General features: G+C 47.1%; 1 protein-coding gene across 3 annotated transcripts in view; it reads left to right on the top strand.

Annotated features, from left to right (window-relative positions):
• The window catches only part of MAN1C1 (mannosidase alpha class 1C member 1), a 124,832-nt gene that overhangs the window by 45,499 nt on the left and 62,968 nt on the right, over positions 1 to 16,365 (top strand). The gene's annotated exons all lie outside the window — the stretch shown is intronic.

The raw sequence follows: 16,365 nt of genomic DNA, 5'->3' as shown, positions 1-16,365 counted from the left end.
GGTTTACAAGGGACGTCCCCCTACACATATGGCCCTGTAAGAATATTTGTGTTATGGGAAAAGGGACACAGGACCTACCTTCCTCCCTCTAACCAGGCAGCATCATAACCTTTCTGGCTGTTCAGACAGTTCACTCTTCTTGAGTGGGGGGTTGTGATTTGAGGTAGCTGCTGCTGCTGCTTTTTCTTTTCCTGGCTATCATAGGCACGTAGAGGAAAAGAGGAAGTATCAAAAAGTGTAAAGCAGACAAAAAAATAACTCGTTTTAGCACGTAGATGCAGCCTCTGTTGACATCTTGGCTCATTTCCTTTTAATCTTCTGTATGCTTTCCCCTCCCTCCTTTATATACAATATTATATTGTTTCTTTTTTAAATTAATTGTTATAAGTGTTTCCCTAGCTCACGTAAATTTTTTCATGAAGAATATTTTTAATGGTTGCAATTATTGCATGGATATGTCATAATTCATTTAGCCATGCCACTAATGTTGGACAAAGGTCATTTGTAAATTTTTGCTATTAAAAATAATGCAGCAGTTATCATCTTTGTTCATAAAGTGTTGTCTTAGGATAGGTTCCGAGAGAGGGAACAGAAGGCAGGAAGATAGATACTCCTTTAGCTTCAAATATGAAATGGGTGGATTCCAATTTCGGAGGCTCACTGCCTTACCTGCCTAGAACATAGACCTTCTCCAACACCCACATCAGCCCTGGGGAGAGATGGCTGGTGTGGCTCTCATCAGAGTTGTTGGAGCTTTGGCTACTAGTGTCAATGAGGGACATAATCAAGGAAGCTTCTCTCCTTCTCTCTATACAGTTTGCAAATATTCAGGGAATTGTTGGAGGTTGGGGGGAGGCTGTTGATTTCTGAAACTGCCCAGCGTAGGCATAGCTGTTGGTTGGACCATCCGAGGGCCATTCATGGGGCGCACTAATGGGAGGAACTGGGCTGAACCAAGTCCCATTTTGTGAAATTCCTCAGGGGCTCTGATTTAAATCTCAACCTTTTGGTCTTATTCCCATCACTAAGCCTGACAGAGAGTGGGCAGCTTGGAATGATGGTAAGAAACCTGGACCTTGAGCCATAAGACCTGGGCCCAAGTCCTCATTCTGCCCTGAACTACATGTGTGGCCAAGTTCAAGTTGCTTGACCTCTCTGGGCCCCTGTTGCTTCTTTTTTCACACTCAGGCTGCTATGAGAGCATGCAGAACAAGTATATATGCGTGATTTAGGATTTCCATTGTAATAAATGTGGTTGGCAGTTGCCCAGGTGAGCCCATGGAGGATTCTGAGGTGCCTTGGGTTGTCTGTCTCCCAAAAGCAGCCTTGGCAAGGCCCTGGATGCCTCATCACCCCGTGCCTACATCAGTCCTGGCAGTGAGGCCTTCCTTCTGCAGCCAGCAAATGAGCCACAGTGGGCGGCTGGCTCCTGGGAAAAGAGAGTGTGTAGGGACTCAGGCACTGGGCAGGGAAAAGCTGCTCTTGATTTTCTCACTCTTTCACTCAACGGATGCTTGTCTAGTGCGATGCTCAGTGCTGACTGCTGGGGATACAGGGATAAGTGGCACAGCAAAACCACCAGCTCTACCGAAACATACACTGTCAACCCTTCCTCGGGGCCTCTCTGGGGTCTGTCTAGGTGCTGTCAGAGAGAGGGACAAGTGGAAGGGGTCATAATCAGTGATGTGAACAGTGCTTCACTGACTGTGGTTCTGGTCCCCTGGAGCCCAACAAGTTCAAATTCAGACTTCACTGCTTCCTGATTGAGTGACCTTGGGCAAGGCATTTCTCTCTGAGCCTGAGTTTTCTATAAAGTGGAACTAATGAAAACATCAGTCCCCCAGCCCAGGGCCTGTCTGACACACAGAACCTTCTCATAGATGGTGGCTATGCTTATTGTTGCCGCAAACGGGTCTGATGATACAGAGGCTTATGGGAACATCCCCAGAGGAGGGTTTAAGGACATTCTAGGAGACTGGAGGAGGTTCTAGTTTGGGGTGGAACCATGAGGGGCTTGGAATCCAGACTGTTCTTGAAGATAGGAGATGAACTGGCCTGAATTGAGCTGCTTGTCACACCATCCTTTTGCTGCACTCACGTGGGCTGTTGGGCGGCATCACTCCTGGGCTCTGGCAGCTGCTGTCATCAATGACCTCACTGTAAGCTGGGCCCTGCAGGGCATGGTCAGGTGGCAGCTGTCCCTACCCTGTCCCACATGGCTGAGTCAATGTACGAGGGACCCTGCGCTGCTTCCTGCATCCTGGTGCATATCAGTTTGACATGGGCTCTTGCAGCCTCCTCCCTGGGCCTGCGGGGCCAAGAGGGCTGTGTATGGGGAAGAGAAACGAGTTCATGCTGGTTCCGGGCTTTGCAGGATATACAGGAGCTGCAGCAAAGATGTTGGATGCAAATCCTGGTCTCCCTGTTTAGCATTTCACCAAATTGAATTTCCCCTCCCAGCCACTTGTGTGCCCCTCCCTGAATCTGTCCTCACTTTGAAAGTAAGACCTCTAGGTGAGGCACCTCTCAAGCCAGTTTTGGTGTCCTGAGAAATTTGGTGTTAAAGTGGCTTTCTGTTTACCACAATCTGACTCAGCAGGTCCTGTCCAGAAATGCCCCCAAGACCCTAGCAGCTGTGAGCAGAGAGGACACAGCCTGTTCACTGGCACAAGGCTGGCCCTCAATGGCGATGCTCTTATCATATTCAGTCACAGAGGCAAGTCTGCCACTTGCAGAGGACATTTGAGGAGGGGAGGGCAGAGGAACCAGCCATAGAACGGCAGCCAGCAATACCGTAAAGCACAGGGGTTCAGTGCACAGAGGCCCAGCTTCCTTCCCCGTACAAGGTGCTGCTGCTAGGGCCTGAGAGATACTGAGTAAGCCAGCTGAAAAGCATGGAGTCTGAGGCAGGATGGCTTGGATTTGCATGCTCCTCTGCCACTTCCTAGCTGTGTGACCTTAGGCAAGTTTCTTACCCTTTCTGGGCCTGTTTCCCAGCTATGAAGTGGGGACAACCATGGTACCTACTCACAGGACTGTTCTGAGAACAAAATGAGGTAATCCATGAGAAGTGCTTATATTCATGCCCAGCACACAGGAAGAATTCTTCAAGTTCAGCTGCTATGAGGATGACATCAGGCCCTTGGGACAGTGTGTGCTTCTCCCATTTTGACTGGGGTGTGACCAAGTCTCCTGGATCCAGGGACCCACATGAGGGCTCCAGGGTTCACTCAGCCCTGATCCCTCCTGCCCTGCTCTCCTCAGCCCTCAAGCACCTGTGGCAGACATCATGGGTGGGCAGCCCACTGCTAGGCAGTGCACCTCTCGCCCTTTCATTTAAGCAGCTTACAGTGGAATTGTAAGCAAGGAAGAGTCAGGGGAAGGTTAGGGTTCAAGACTGTGGAATAAATTGGCCCCCTGCCAGCAGGAGGGTTTCCAGGAGAGCAGTGAGACAGATCTCGCACTGAGTGCCAGCTGCCGGCCTTGAAGCATTTAATGAGCATTAATCCTTCCAAGAAGTCAGAGCAATTGTAAGAACTTCATTCTCCCTTGGCAGTGGGGGAGATCAGTAGGTAACGGGCACAAAGTCTTGGGAGACTGCCACCAGAGAGGCCCTTTGATGGCAAATCTAACTCCCTCATCTTAGAGTTGGGGAAACCAAGATCAGAGAGGGGAAGGGACTCGCCCGAGGTGACACTGTTGTTAATTGTAGGTCTAGGACTTGAACTCTGATATCCTGAGTCCCAGCCCAGGGCTCTTTGCACCACCCACTCTGAGATTAGCCAAACTGTGCAAGGCCAGATTGTCAAAACACAGGCCTACAGACAGATCACCACCAGGAACTAGACATTCTCAGAACTGTAACAAGAGCGAATTGCCTTTCAGGATGTGTATGCTTCGAGAGCCAAGAGCCCACCTGCTTCCTGTGCATGCATCCCACTGGGCACTGTTGCTGCCAGACACTGTAGCTACATTCTGTGTGTCCTCCTCACAGCCCAGTGAAGGTGTAAATTACCCACTTATCCCCATTTTGTGGGTAAGGAAACTGAGACTTTGAGTTCCAGGACTTGCTTAGTCACACAGTTATCAAGCAGAGACTTGATCGCAGGTCTGTTGGACTCTAAAACCCAATCTATAAACCAGCATGCTGCCCTGTGCCCCAGTGACCACATTGATGGCTGCAGAGAAGGGAATGGGGACAGAGGGATGGTCTCAGGGTTGGCGGTGTTGCATCTTCTATTCCACTGCCCTCAAAGCCTAGAAATACATGTACCACAGACCAGGGTCTACAGCCACCCATCGATAGACAGAATTATTTATTGGACATCAGCTGAGTATTCAGGGCCTGATGAAAAGATTCAGATTTCCCACTTTTCTCCCACCATAAGAAAATATTTATCCCTGCCCCATAATCTGCAAATATTTAATTACAAAACATGCCATTGACTGTTAGCGTGACGAGCTGAGTGGAGCATGGATGTGAGAACCAAACCAGTATGAGTTTGAATCCCAGCTCTGTCACTTACTAGTCATGTGACCTTGGGTGAGTTTCTTAACCTCTCTGTACCTCAGATTCTCCATCTGTACAATGACGATAATACCTACTTCACCCAACAGTTGTGAGGACTAGATAAAGCTGATGTGTGTAAAACACCCAGCAGAGTACCTGCCCATGTGCTTAAACATACTTGACCATATGCACTCATTAACTGTAAACTGCTGCCATTATTACTACATTGTTATAAAAATAGTTGTGAGAATAATTATATTCCAAGGGGAAAACCAGTGCCTGGCACATAGTAGGCGCTCAGTAAATATTGTTGAATGAATGAATTGCCCCCTGTGGTCTGCCTGCCCCCTCCCTTAACACCCTTTATCCTGGTCCTGCTGTGCTCAATTCCTCTCATTCTCTGCAGTTGCCTTGATCTCCTCCGTCACAAAGTGCATTAGGAATCAACAAACTGACCCTGAAAGAGCAGCAGTCCTGCTTAGTCAGTGGATCTGATCTCGGGCATTTTCTTGGTGGAGGATGGAGGTGCTTGCATGGGCAGAAGCTGGCCCAGGGTGACCGTAAGAGCCCCAACTTGGATTCTGCCTCTGCCTGGTGAATCCCTGCTAGAACTGCCCAACCAGATCCCCATTTCAAGGGATTGATTTATGGCCTTGGGTGAGTTAAGAGGAAAAATGAACACAGCATGATTTTCAGATCACAGGCTGGGAAAGTTCGGCCTTGGCAGAGAGAAAAATCATCTTTGCCTTGTAAACAGAGCAAATATGATGTTGAAGAGGGAATAAATCTAGGCCCCAAGATGTAATTTTTACAATTTCGTTTTGGCGTGTGACTTAGCAGTGCCTTCCACAAAATGTTCAGTCTCCTTCACATACCTCCTACACACACACACACACACACACACACACACACACACACACACACACCAGTCTTACATGAGAGCTACTCTGCAGTGTGGCTGCCTGGGGAAACCACCTGCTTCCCAGTTTTCCACTATCTCCACACTGTTTCCATGATCTCTGAATTTGTTTCTGGGTGGCAGCAGTTTTGACTTTGGAAATGTGCTCAGGTTCAAATCCCTGGCATTTACCAGCTAAATTAAATTGGGCAAGTCACAGAGTTCTCTGAACCTTAGTTTACTCACATGAAAGTGGGGAGGGCAGGGTTAGGCAGCCCCAGTACAGTGCCTGGCACCTAGTAAGTCCTGGTAAGTTTTTTCTTCCCCGAGTGTAGATACACCCTTCCTAGTCCCTTTCCTGTCTCCTCTTTTATTGGATAACAGAGCACTTGGACTTATCTGGCTGAAAATACCATATCTGCTTTTATAAGTTTTGTTTTCTGGAGTTTTTTTTTTTTTTTTCCCCTGGAAAACAAAAACAAAAGCAAAACACCCAGTATCCATAGTTCTTGGGAAATCGATGTTAGACCGTTTGCTCCCTGACTCTGGCAGGCCATGGTGCACATTCCAGGCTTTGAGTTTGTTTTGAGAAAGAGCTGTCATCAGCCTGAGAAGTGGTGATGTTGCAATTCCTTGAGCAGAATGGGTCAGGCTTAAGGGCAGCAAGCAAACCTTCCCGGCAGTCACATGTTTCGGGAGCCCGGGGTTGTTCCTTCCGGAGGCCAGAGGCTGTCAAAGCACAGAGGAAATGGATTAGAAGCACCAGTCACTGGTGAATGGCCTTTAGCACAAGGAGGGAAATAGTATGAAAATATTAATGCCACATGTGTGAAGGATAGGCAGGACTGGCAGTTGCTGGTCAGATGCTGCAGCCCCGTGGTGACCTTCTCATGGCCTTGAGTGACACATCCACCATGATCCTTCTGACGACCAGAATGTCCCTCAGGTCACACTGGGTGATTATCACAGCAGAGCGCTCACCTCTAAATGAGCCTGCTGGATTTTCACGCTCTCACGCTGCTGACCATTCAGTGCGTGCTGCTCTGCACCCTCCTCCCACAAAGATTTTTTTTCCCAAGTAGTTCCTAATTAAGATGCATCTTGGCTGTTTTCTTTTTCTTTTTGTTTAAAAGGCTTCCCACCAACACAGAGCATAATTTATTTCTCTAGAAAATATAACAGCAGGTTGTTGTAAAAAGAAAACTCGAGGTTTGGAGCCTTGGGTCCCCATCCCAGCCCTGGCGCCAGAAGCCATGTGAGCCGGCCACCTCCTCTGGGCCTCTTCTGGGCTTCAGTACAAAGAGGTTTGCACCCTGGGCCCTCGCTGTCGTCTCTGTAATTCTTGGTTAGTTACTGGGCTGATTTCTTCTTTCACCTCTGAGAGGCTATTGGACTATACCAGTTCTCTTAAAATCTGAAATTTTAGTAGCAAGTCTTGCTCCTGTTGGGGAAGAGTGATTCAGGATGTCTATTCCCAGAGCACGTTGCTGGGGATGCATAGGATGATTCATATTGAAACTGACATTCCCTCCTGGGGGTGACGTGTTCCTACCCAGTTCCTAAAGGCCTTTCCTTCCTTGGAAACAAGGCAGAGCCCACAGCAGACAGCCAGCCTTCTTTTCTTCACGCCACATTGATGGCAAGCACTTGCCAAATTTCCCAGAAAACTCAGTGACAAATAGGTATGTGAATTCGCAGAATCTGAGACTGTCCGTGCCAGCTGGGTTCTTTGATACCATCTGGTCCATTGTCTAAGGATGGGGAAAGAGGCACGAGAGGAACAGGGACTTGGGGAGGTCTGATAGCCAGGGCTTGAACCCTGCTCCTTTAACTTGAGCCTCTATCTTTTTTTTCCTTTTTAATTACTTTTTAAAAGTTAAGATGTAACTTATAACTTATGTACAATACAATGCACAAATTTGAAGTGCCCAGTCCAGTGAATTTTACATGTGGATACACCCCTGTAACCACACCACAGATCAAGATAGAGAGCATTTCTGTTATCTCCAGAGGTTCCCTCCGACCCTTCCTGGTCAGTAGTCCCTAAGGGCCACGACTATTCTGACTTCTGTCACCTCAGAGTCTCTTTGTCTGCTTTAAATTTTCCTATCATACTGTATGTATTTTTAGGGTTTACTTTTTCCACTAATAATTATATCATGAAGGGTTCATTCTTTTTCAAGTTTACCCATTCTACTGTTGCTGGACGTTTTTGCTTCCCATATTTGGTAATTATAAGTAAATCTGCTACAAATACTTTTTATTTGTTTAAAATTTAGTAACTTTGATTATATTTGCAATCATCACCACAATCAATTTTAAAACATTTTCATCATCCCCCAAAGAAACCCTATACTCATCAGCTGTCACTCCTCATTTCTCCCCAATGCTCCCTCCCCTACCAGCCCTAGGCCTCCACTGATCTACTTTGCATCTCTTTATAGATTTGTCTGTTCTGAACATTTCATATAAAAGGAATCATACAATACTGACCTTTTGTGACTGACTTCTTTCATTGAGCATAATGTTTCAAGGTTCATCCACAATGTAGCAGGTGTCAGTAATTCATTCCTTTGTATTGCCAAATAATATTCCATTGCAAGGGCATACCATATTTTATTTATCCATTCAACCATCGATGGACATTTGGATTGTGTCTTTTTTAGCTATTATGAATGATGCTGCTATGAACATTCATGTAGAAATTTTTGTGTGGATGTAGGTTCTCATTTCTCTTGGGTGTATGCCTAGGAGTGGAACTGCTGGATTGTATGGTAGCTCTACGTACAACCTTTTGAGGAACTACAAGACTGTTTTCCACAGTGGCTGCACCATTTACATTCCCATGAAGAGTGTTTGAGGTTAATGAACACCTTGGTACGTGCTTTTGGTGGAAACAAGCAGTCATCTGTGTTGAGATCTACCCAGGATTTGAATTGCTGGGTTCTTCTGTATGTTGAGCTTTAGTTAAATGCTACCAGTTTTCCGAAATGGATAAACCAGTAGTACCACCAGCTGTGTATGAGAGTTCTAGTTCCATTATCCTCATGAATGCTTACTGTTGCCAGCATGCTTAATATTAGCCTCCTGCTGAATGCTACCTCCTTCCTAATCAAGCCCCCACCCTCACCCCCTGTTCAAAGCCTCAGCTTCCCGGGCCTGTGCTCCCAAAGGCAGAGCTGCCCTGCACTACCTGCTCAGCCCTAGTCTGGAGAGGGTCCCTGCCTTAACTTATGGGTGAATCAGGGCTCTCAGGCCAGCTGTCTTGAGTGCTCCCTGGAGCAGAAGGAACAGTCAGCAGAGCCCCCCTTCACTACCCACTCCCCAGTGCCATGGGATGGGCTACTTCCCATGCCCACCTGGCTGTGATGCATGGACTGAGATGGCATGAACTAAAGTTTCTGTATTTCAGTTACTGGGCCAGAAAAGGGAGAAAATAGAGAAAATGTTGATCTGGGAGTCAGAAGATGTGAGTTGTCCAAATCCTGGCTCCACCACTAACTCGCTGGGTAGGTGTCATGTTTCCTTTCTGAACCTCAGTTTTCTCTCCTGTGAAATGGGAATGATGACAACCTGCTCACATATTGTCACTGGGATCACATGAGACCATTTCCTTATCTGCTACTGATTATTCATTGCCTATGGTGTGCCACTACACCCTGTTCAAGACATAGGGGAAGCAACAGGGAACAAGATGGACACCCACGAGGACCTCCCAGGCTAGTGGGGAGACAAATGCATGAACTTGTAGCTTCAGTTAAGGCAGTATGAGTGCCATGGGATACAAGCTCACATGGAGGGCTCTTTAACTCATCTTCAGAGGGATGGGCTTCAGAAAGATTTCCTGGGGAAGACAGTTGCTACCAAGTCCTGAAGCATGAATGAAGAAGCACAAGAGAGGGTTCAGGGGCACAGAAACACACTTGCAAAGGCCTACAGGGAGACTGAGCAAGACCATGGCCTCTTGGGGTCTAAAAGGTGTTCAGTGTGGCTGAAGAGGGTGAAGGCATGATAAGAGACCATCTGTGACCAACTGGCACTTTAATAGGGTCCCATTAATGCTCCCTAGTATTTTCTCCCCACCCCAAGCCCCAGGAGCATGGAAACCTGGCTTCTAATAGCTTCTCAGCCACCAGTCTGCTCTGTGACCCAAACAAGTCCTGTCCCCTCTCTGGGCTTATTTCTCCACTATACAGTGGGGGCGTCTGGCATATGGTCTGTCATGTTACTTCTAGGCCCTAAAATAGTAGGTGATGGGGCCCCTTCTGGGTGTGTTTCACCCTGGCTGATGAAATCCTGGTGCAGCCCAGCGGGCAGCGGGCTCAGCACCAGAAGCAGAGGTGCTGCACTGTCAGGGTGGCCACTTCCCTGGAAGGTAGAAGCCAGGACTTCACTTCCCCCACCAGGGCCTCCGAGGCCGGCAGATCAGTCCCCTGCTCCAGAGACGGCTGCTCTCCCGAGCATAAACAGTTGGCATGAGAACCACGCGGGGATCAATAGGAATTGTTGAAAAATTCTGAAGAGAGCCTGGAAGAAGACAAAGAGACCCGGAAATGTGTTGTCAGCACAATTTGGGGCTAATACTCAAGTTTGGTTTTCTTTTCATCAAGTCTGAAAGGCAGTTGGAAATCCACTGCTCTTGTTTTGTTTTCTTTTTTAATGACTGGATAAAGCACAATTGCATTTTCTCCCCCAATAACTTTGAATTCTGGGAATAAACCATGTGGCGATAATTGCTGTTGTCTAATCCCACCAATGGCCAAGCAAATGATTAGGACAAGGAGGAAGGGAGCCGCCGTGCCAGGGGCCTTCTGCCTGCTTCTTACTTCCAGCAGGCAGGGCTCGGCTCCCCAAATAACCCTGTTCCCGAAATAGCAGTCACCCAGAAATGCATCTGGATGTTGTTTTGCAACAAGTAACTGATAGCACGTGGGGACACAGAGAGTTTTCATTCAATTCTGCAACTTTGCATTGAGAACCTACTATGTGCCAGGCTATGAGCTGGGTATGAAGCAGGGAAGAGGGTGCCAAAAGATCAAGACATGATGAGCTCACTGGAGAGGAGACAAGTGACATCTGCCTGTGAGGCCAGACAGAACATGTGCCTGAGCAGCACGGCCATGAGAGAGAATGTCAGGATGTAGGGAGAGCAGTTGAGCATGTTCCTGAGACGATTTTGAAAGTTTTCATCAAGTTCCCCACATTTCATCCCCACATTCACAAGGATGGTGGCACTTGAGACGAGTCATATGGGAGGGGGCAGATCCTACCCCAGAGTTGCTTAGCGGGTAGGTTTTGACAAACATCCATGAAGTCTCTGTTACAGGTAGGGAAACAGCACAGGCCAAGCTTAGGAGGTCCTGCTGGGAAGAATGTTGGTGCTCAGACAGATCGGGGTGGGTAGGTGGCGGGGAGGATGGGGCTGCAGACTTGAAGGGAAGAGAACTAGTCTGAGCACCCAGCACCAGCCAGGCATTCCCTGCACAGGCCCGACCTTCTCTGCTACACACAGTGCCTCGGGATCACGAAAGTATTTTAATTTTAATTTCTTCTAAAATCAGGAAAAAAATATGAATATAACAAATTAAAATAATGAACCCAACTTCTTTATACCAATGCAGTTGTGAAAGATTGTTTTTAGCCTTTTTTATGGAGGTAGGGCCCGTGAAAGTCATCGTGCAGCCCTGTTCCTGCATCCTTGTCTTCCTCGCCTGCAACTGCTCAGACTTGATGGCAAGGATTCCCTTCCTTCTCACCTTTGTCATGAAAGCTGGCAGTAAACCTACTGACAACTCGAGGATTTTTGTCTCTGTTAGTGCTGGTAGGGCCTTGCTGCAGGTGCCCACCTGCCAGCACAGGCACCTTCTCATGAGTTTTGTTTCCTCCTTTCAGTGTCTCTTTGAGGTACCATCTGGGTGACAAGGAAACTGAGACTGAGAGGAGTAAGGAGCCCACGCCTGCAAAGAGGCTGAACAGCAATTGCAAACTAGGCTTGTCTGCCTCCAAAGCCCCAACATCCTGTTTCCTCTGTCTCAGGGACTGAGAAGCCCCCATAGGCCAGGACTCCTGTGTAACCTGCCTGGTGCAGTACCAGCGTGGCATCAGGCCCAGACGGTGCTTTGGGATGTCCAGAGGTAATAGTGAATGGCAAAGAAGGGTCTGTGTGTGTTTACTGATTAAAAGGAGGTTGTGACATTCTCTTGACACGGCTCAGCCTTGGTCAGTTATGTCCCTCTTCCCTGTATTAGGCTATAGATGTGAAGCCAAAGTATTACTTATCTTCCCCAAACCAAGGAGGACAAAATCCCAAACAGCCCAGGCTATTGCATGACACTCACTGCCATCTGAGAGCATGTCACAGGGGCTGCCCTGGGGAAAGCCACCTTGCCCAAATCCAATAGTGGGATCCTTCTTTCTACTTGGAATATGGCTCAGGTTGGGAGCCTAGGCTTTGGCACCAGGCTGCCTGGTCACCATTTTCACCATTTTCTGGCTTTGTGACCTTGGGTGATTGAATTAACCTCTCTGTGCCATGGTTTTCTCGTCTGGCACTCTGACCTGGCCCCTTACCCCTTCGACATAACTCTATTTCCTTCTCTGATCATAGGAACCAGACAGGAAAGGAGGAAACCTTGGCCCTTTTCTCTCTCCCAAGGCTGAGGGGCAAGATAGCCTCTCTCTCTCCATCCATCCCCTTCATCTTCCTTCCTGCCTCCAGTCCCCGATGTTCCCTTTGTGAGGTAAATCAGACTTGTGTTTTTCTCTTTGAAGCATACACTCTACAAGATAACCTGCTTCCTGAGGGCTGGCACAGCTTCTGAATTATCCTGCCATCCAGTGCTGGCCCCGGCAGCAGTCCAGATCTGGAAATGGGCAGGTGAATTAACCAATTGCTCCTGTCCTGAGATCCAATCCCAGGGCAGAGGGGCTGTGCAGCACCCAGCGTGGGGACCAGAGGCAAGCAGGCTGCTGGGACAAGCTTGTGAAAGAAGCTCAGTAGTTTTTTACAAATTACCCATTTAACCACTTCAATTTGGCATATGACTTGAGGTGCTGGGTAGGCATCTTATCGACTGCAACACAGCTGACAAAGTTATGACACGAAGAATGTTTAGACTTTGCAGTTTCCCCCGACCTCCAGCTGATACTGTGAAAATGTCTCCTCCTTCCGGAGAGCTGATTTGTGCCCCACGTTTTCCCATCTCAGCAGGAAGGGTCTCTTTGCAAGGTAAAGTAGAAATTCGTTGTCATTCTGATACTCTGATTTCGTGTTCCCAACAAGGAAGGCACATTCGTGTCTGATTTGTTGCTGACTTTCAAGGTTGGTGTCCTGCGGGATGGAGTGATAGAGAAGGATGTATAAAGGTGGCTGGAGATACTCTCATTTTTAAATTACTCTCCTCAGACACTAAACCTTGAAACATGGGATTTTCTCTCTGAAGGCTGCCATTCTTCATGCCTCTTCTCAGTTGGGGAGTGATGAAGTTTGAACAAATCCCTTTATCTGTGTTGAAATTTTCTGAGTGTGAAAATCCTTTTCTACCCTTAAGACTACTCCACCTCTTTCTTCATTAAAAAAAAAAAATCAATGTAGTATATGCCCATTGTAGAGAAATTAGAAATTCCAAATAAGAACCAGAAAGAAAAGCTCCTAAACTCCCACCACCCAGAGGTGACCTGTGGTGTGTGTATCTCTCCAGGTATGTCCCCATGATAATGAATAGATATAAATATGTATTTTTACATAAATGGAATCGTATCATAAATACTGTCTTATGATCAGCTCTTTCATTTAACAGAATTTTGTGATCAACTTTTCAAGCTGTTAAACACTAAACAACTGTATTGTCATATTTAATGGCTTCATGGTAGTCTGTTATATGAACAGATTATATGTGTGTATGTGTATACATGTATACACACATATATATAAAATGTGTATACTTACACAGATTATATGTATATGCAAATAACATTTTATATTTTATTCTTTCCTATTACTGGACATTTAGGTTATTTCTGATTTTTTGCCATTCTAAGATGAATTTTCTAATTCAATTCACTAATCTTTGCATACTTGTCTTAATGTTTTCTTAGGATAAGTTTTAGAATAGGGCTAGCTAACATGTTCAAGCATTTACCACATGCTGCTCTACTGAGTGCTTAAAATACATTATTTATTGAATCCTACAAATGATTCTATACAGAAATATCTGAATTTTACAGATGAAGACACTAAGACCCAGAGAGGTTATGTGCCTTGACCAGTGTTGCACAGCTGGCAAACTGCAGAGCCAGGATTAGAATCAAAGCTCTTTGACCCTAGAAGCTTTGGTAGAAAAGGTTAAGTCTATAAAGCCTTCCACTGAGTGGCTTAAGGGTGCCTGTGCCCTACTTCGTCTCCTGCAGCTCTTTGCTCTGTGACTGCCCTGCCTGACGCCTGGCCTCTTGGAGTCCCGTCACACCCACAACCGCATAACAAGAACAGGAAAGGAAGACTTGGTGGTGTTTGTGCTGTGCCACTATGACCTAGACGTGGTTCCCAGTCCCTTCTCGGGAACTATCCAGAGTGAGGAACATGGGGTGGCTGGAGACCCACATTAGGGGAGCTGGGAGGTCTCTTCACAACTCAGCAGGGTCGGCTGGCCTCCAGGCCTGGGCTGAGGCACGGCTGGGCTGAGCGAGCGCTGTGCTTAGAGAATCTATGCTCTTCCTAGAGCAGGTTCCTTACAGGAACTGGGCTCTGGCTGGGAGAATCCTTGCTGATCACTCAGAGAGTCAGGCGTGCACACTGGCTGTGGAGATTTGCTTGGTGAGAATGCTGCTGGACTGGGCAAATCCAAGGCTGGAGCCTAGAAGGTAAGGCATGTTTTGCAGGGATTCACCAGTGAGCACTAGGAGGACAGGCTTGTGGCCCTGGGGTGAGACCTGGGCTCTATTCTCATAATCACCACTGGGCCTGACTCACTGTCAGAGGCTCTGCCCTTTGGGAATAACCAGATGCCTCAGACCTTGAAGCACTGTTGTGGAGCTGGAGCTCGGGGTGGAGCTGGTCCTAGTACATAAACAGAATAAAGCAAAGCATCTCTAAGGAGCAGAGGCTCAAGTATTCTTACCTTGGCCACCTTGCAGGGAACGTGTGTCTTAGGCAAGCACAAGAAACTAATGGGGAGGGCTTGCCCTCCGCTTGGCCTAGTTGTCTCTTCCTGATTTATCCATAGATTGAGCTTGATGATCTGACTCATATTCATTCAACTAATCACGTGAGTTATTTCTGCAATTTAGGTCTTCGAATAAGTACATTTGGTTGCTGAATATGTGATCAGCCACAGATTCCTCATTCTTTAAAATCCAGAGAATGGAAGTGCCAACCTAGAAAGCCATCACATACAGCAGAGATTTCCAAAGCACTAAAATCAGGCTGTTCAAAAGCTCTGGCCTCTGGACCTCCCATCATGCGGCCACTTGGCCTATCAGTGCTCCATGCAGAGCCCAGGTAGGGGGTCTTTTTATCCATGAAACCTGGGAGGATGACAATCAATAGATAATCTGCTCACATCCTTTTTACTTAACCAGCGATTTGGTTTGCCTCTGCAGTAACTTGATCTGGGGGAGAAAATGCATTTGAGGGCTTCAAAAGGATTGTAGGCCAGCTGGGAAAAGCTACTGCAGGCTTTGAGGTTGGGAGGGTCGGTGTCTGTTCTCCCTGCCAGAACTTTGCTGTAACCTTGAATTACTTCACCACTTCATCCTTATCGTTGTCATCGCAATCATCACCACCAGCCAGGCCCCTGGTACAAGGAAGCAGTCCCCAGACAAGACTTATCATTCATTCACTCGTTTGTTTATCCAACAAACCATTGTTGAACTCCTACAGAGTTTCAAGTATTAGATTAGACACTGGAGATTTCAGAGAGAAACCAGCCCCAGGCCCTGGCCTGATATTGTGCATATCTCACTGGGGAGACAGCTGCAAATGGTTAAGATGCAGATGTCAGGAAACCAGTGCTGGGAGCAAAAAGGAAGAGGCCTCCAGCCCCTGCCTCGGTGCAAGTGCTCAGCTTCCGCTTCCTATCTGCAGGTGACTGGGATAGGCCACGTCAGAGGTCTCGAACTGACTATTGAGGAGAAGCTGTTTTTGTTCCTTTCTCTGTGAAGCATTCAGATGTTGCAAACTGGGGTGGGTCAGAGCTTGGTTGATGGAAAAAGTGTCCCAGGAGTTGGTGACAGCTATGCTGCAGGTCTCAGTTAGATTCTTCCTGTTTCCCAGGGCCAGTAACACTAATTTGCAGCCCCAGAGTACAGAGAAGGTGAAGGTCTCCAGCTGAAATAAGTATTTTGAGGCAGAAACCAAAGAGCATGGCCTGAGATAACAAGACACACTGGAGCCATAATTCCAGAACAGACTTCCATCCTTCCAGACTGACAATCTCATTTTATTTGACCTCAAAACTTATGTTTTTCTGAAATAAACCTACTAGAATAGCATAAGTGACTCATTTCTTTCAAGGTGATTCCTTTCAAAGGCTGGCTCACATTCTCTGATACCATCCAGCCTCAAGCAGCTCTAGCCTCCCACCTAAGAGCTGCTTTTAGGAGTCAGTGATGACACACAAAACACCTAACTTAGTGCCAGGAGTGCTATAGTACTAACTCCTCTCTCCCCATCTCTCTGCTCCCCACCCCACCCTGTTTACAAGTTATACAGTAGAAAGAGCACTGGATTGAGTCAGACAGGAAGCTTGTGTGATCCTAGGCCAGAAATTCACCTCTCAGACCTCAGTTTCCTCATCTGTAAAATGCGGAGACCATTTCCTAACTCTGGCCGGCCTCAACCCAGGGTCAGGGTTAGAAGGATTAAACAAGAAAAATCATATGACAGTATATTTTTTAAATATTTTTTTTATTGGCGGGGAGGTCATTAGGTCTATTTATTTGTAATCAGCTTGTTTTTTTT

The sequence above is a fragment of the Camelus bactrianus genome, chromosome 13 (genome assembly GCF_048773025.1).
Source record: "Camelus bactrianus isolate YW-2024 breed Bactrian camel chromosome 13, ASM4877302v1, whole genome shotgun sequence".
NCBI lineage: Eukaryota > Metazoa > Chordata > Mammalia > Artiodactyla > Camelidae > Camelus > Camelus bactrianus.
The sequence above is the reverse complement of the archived record's forward strand: the minus strand, read 5'-3'. Positions and strand labels throughout refer to the sequence as shown.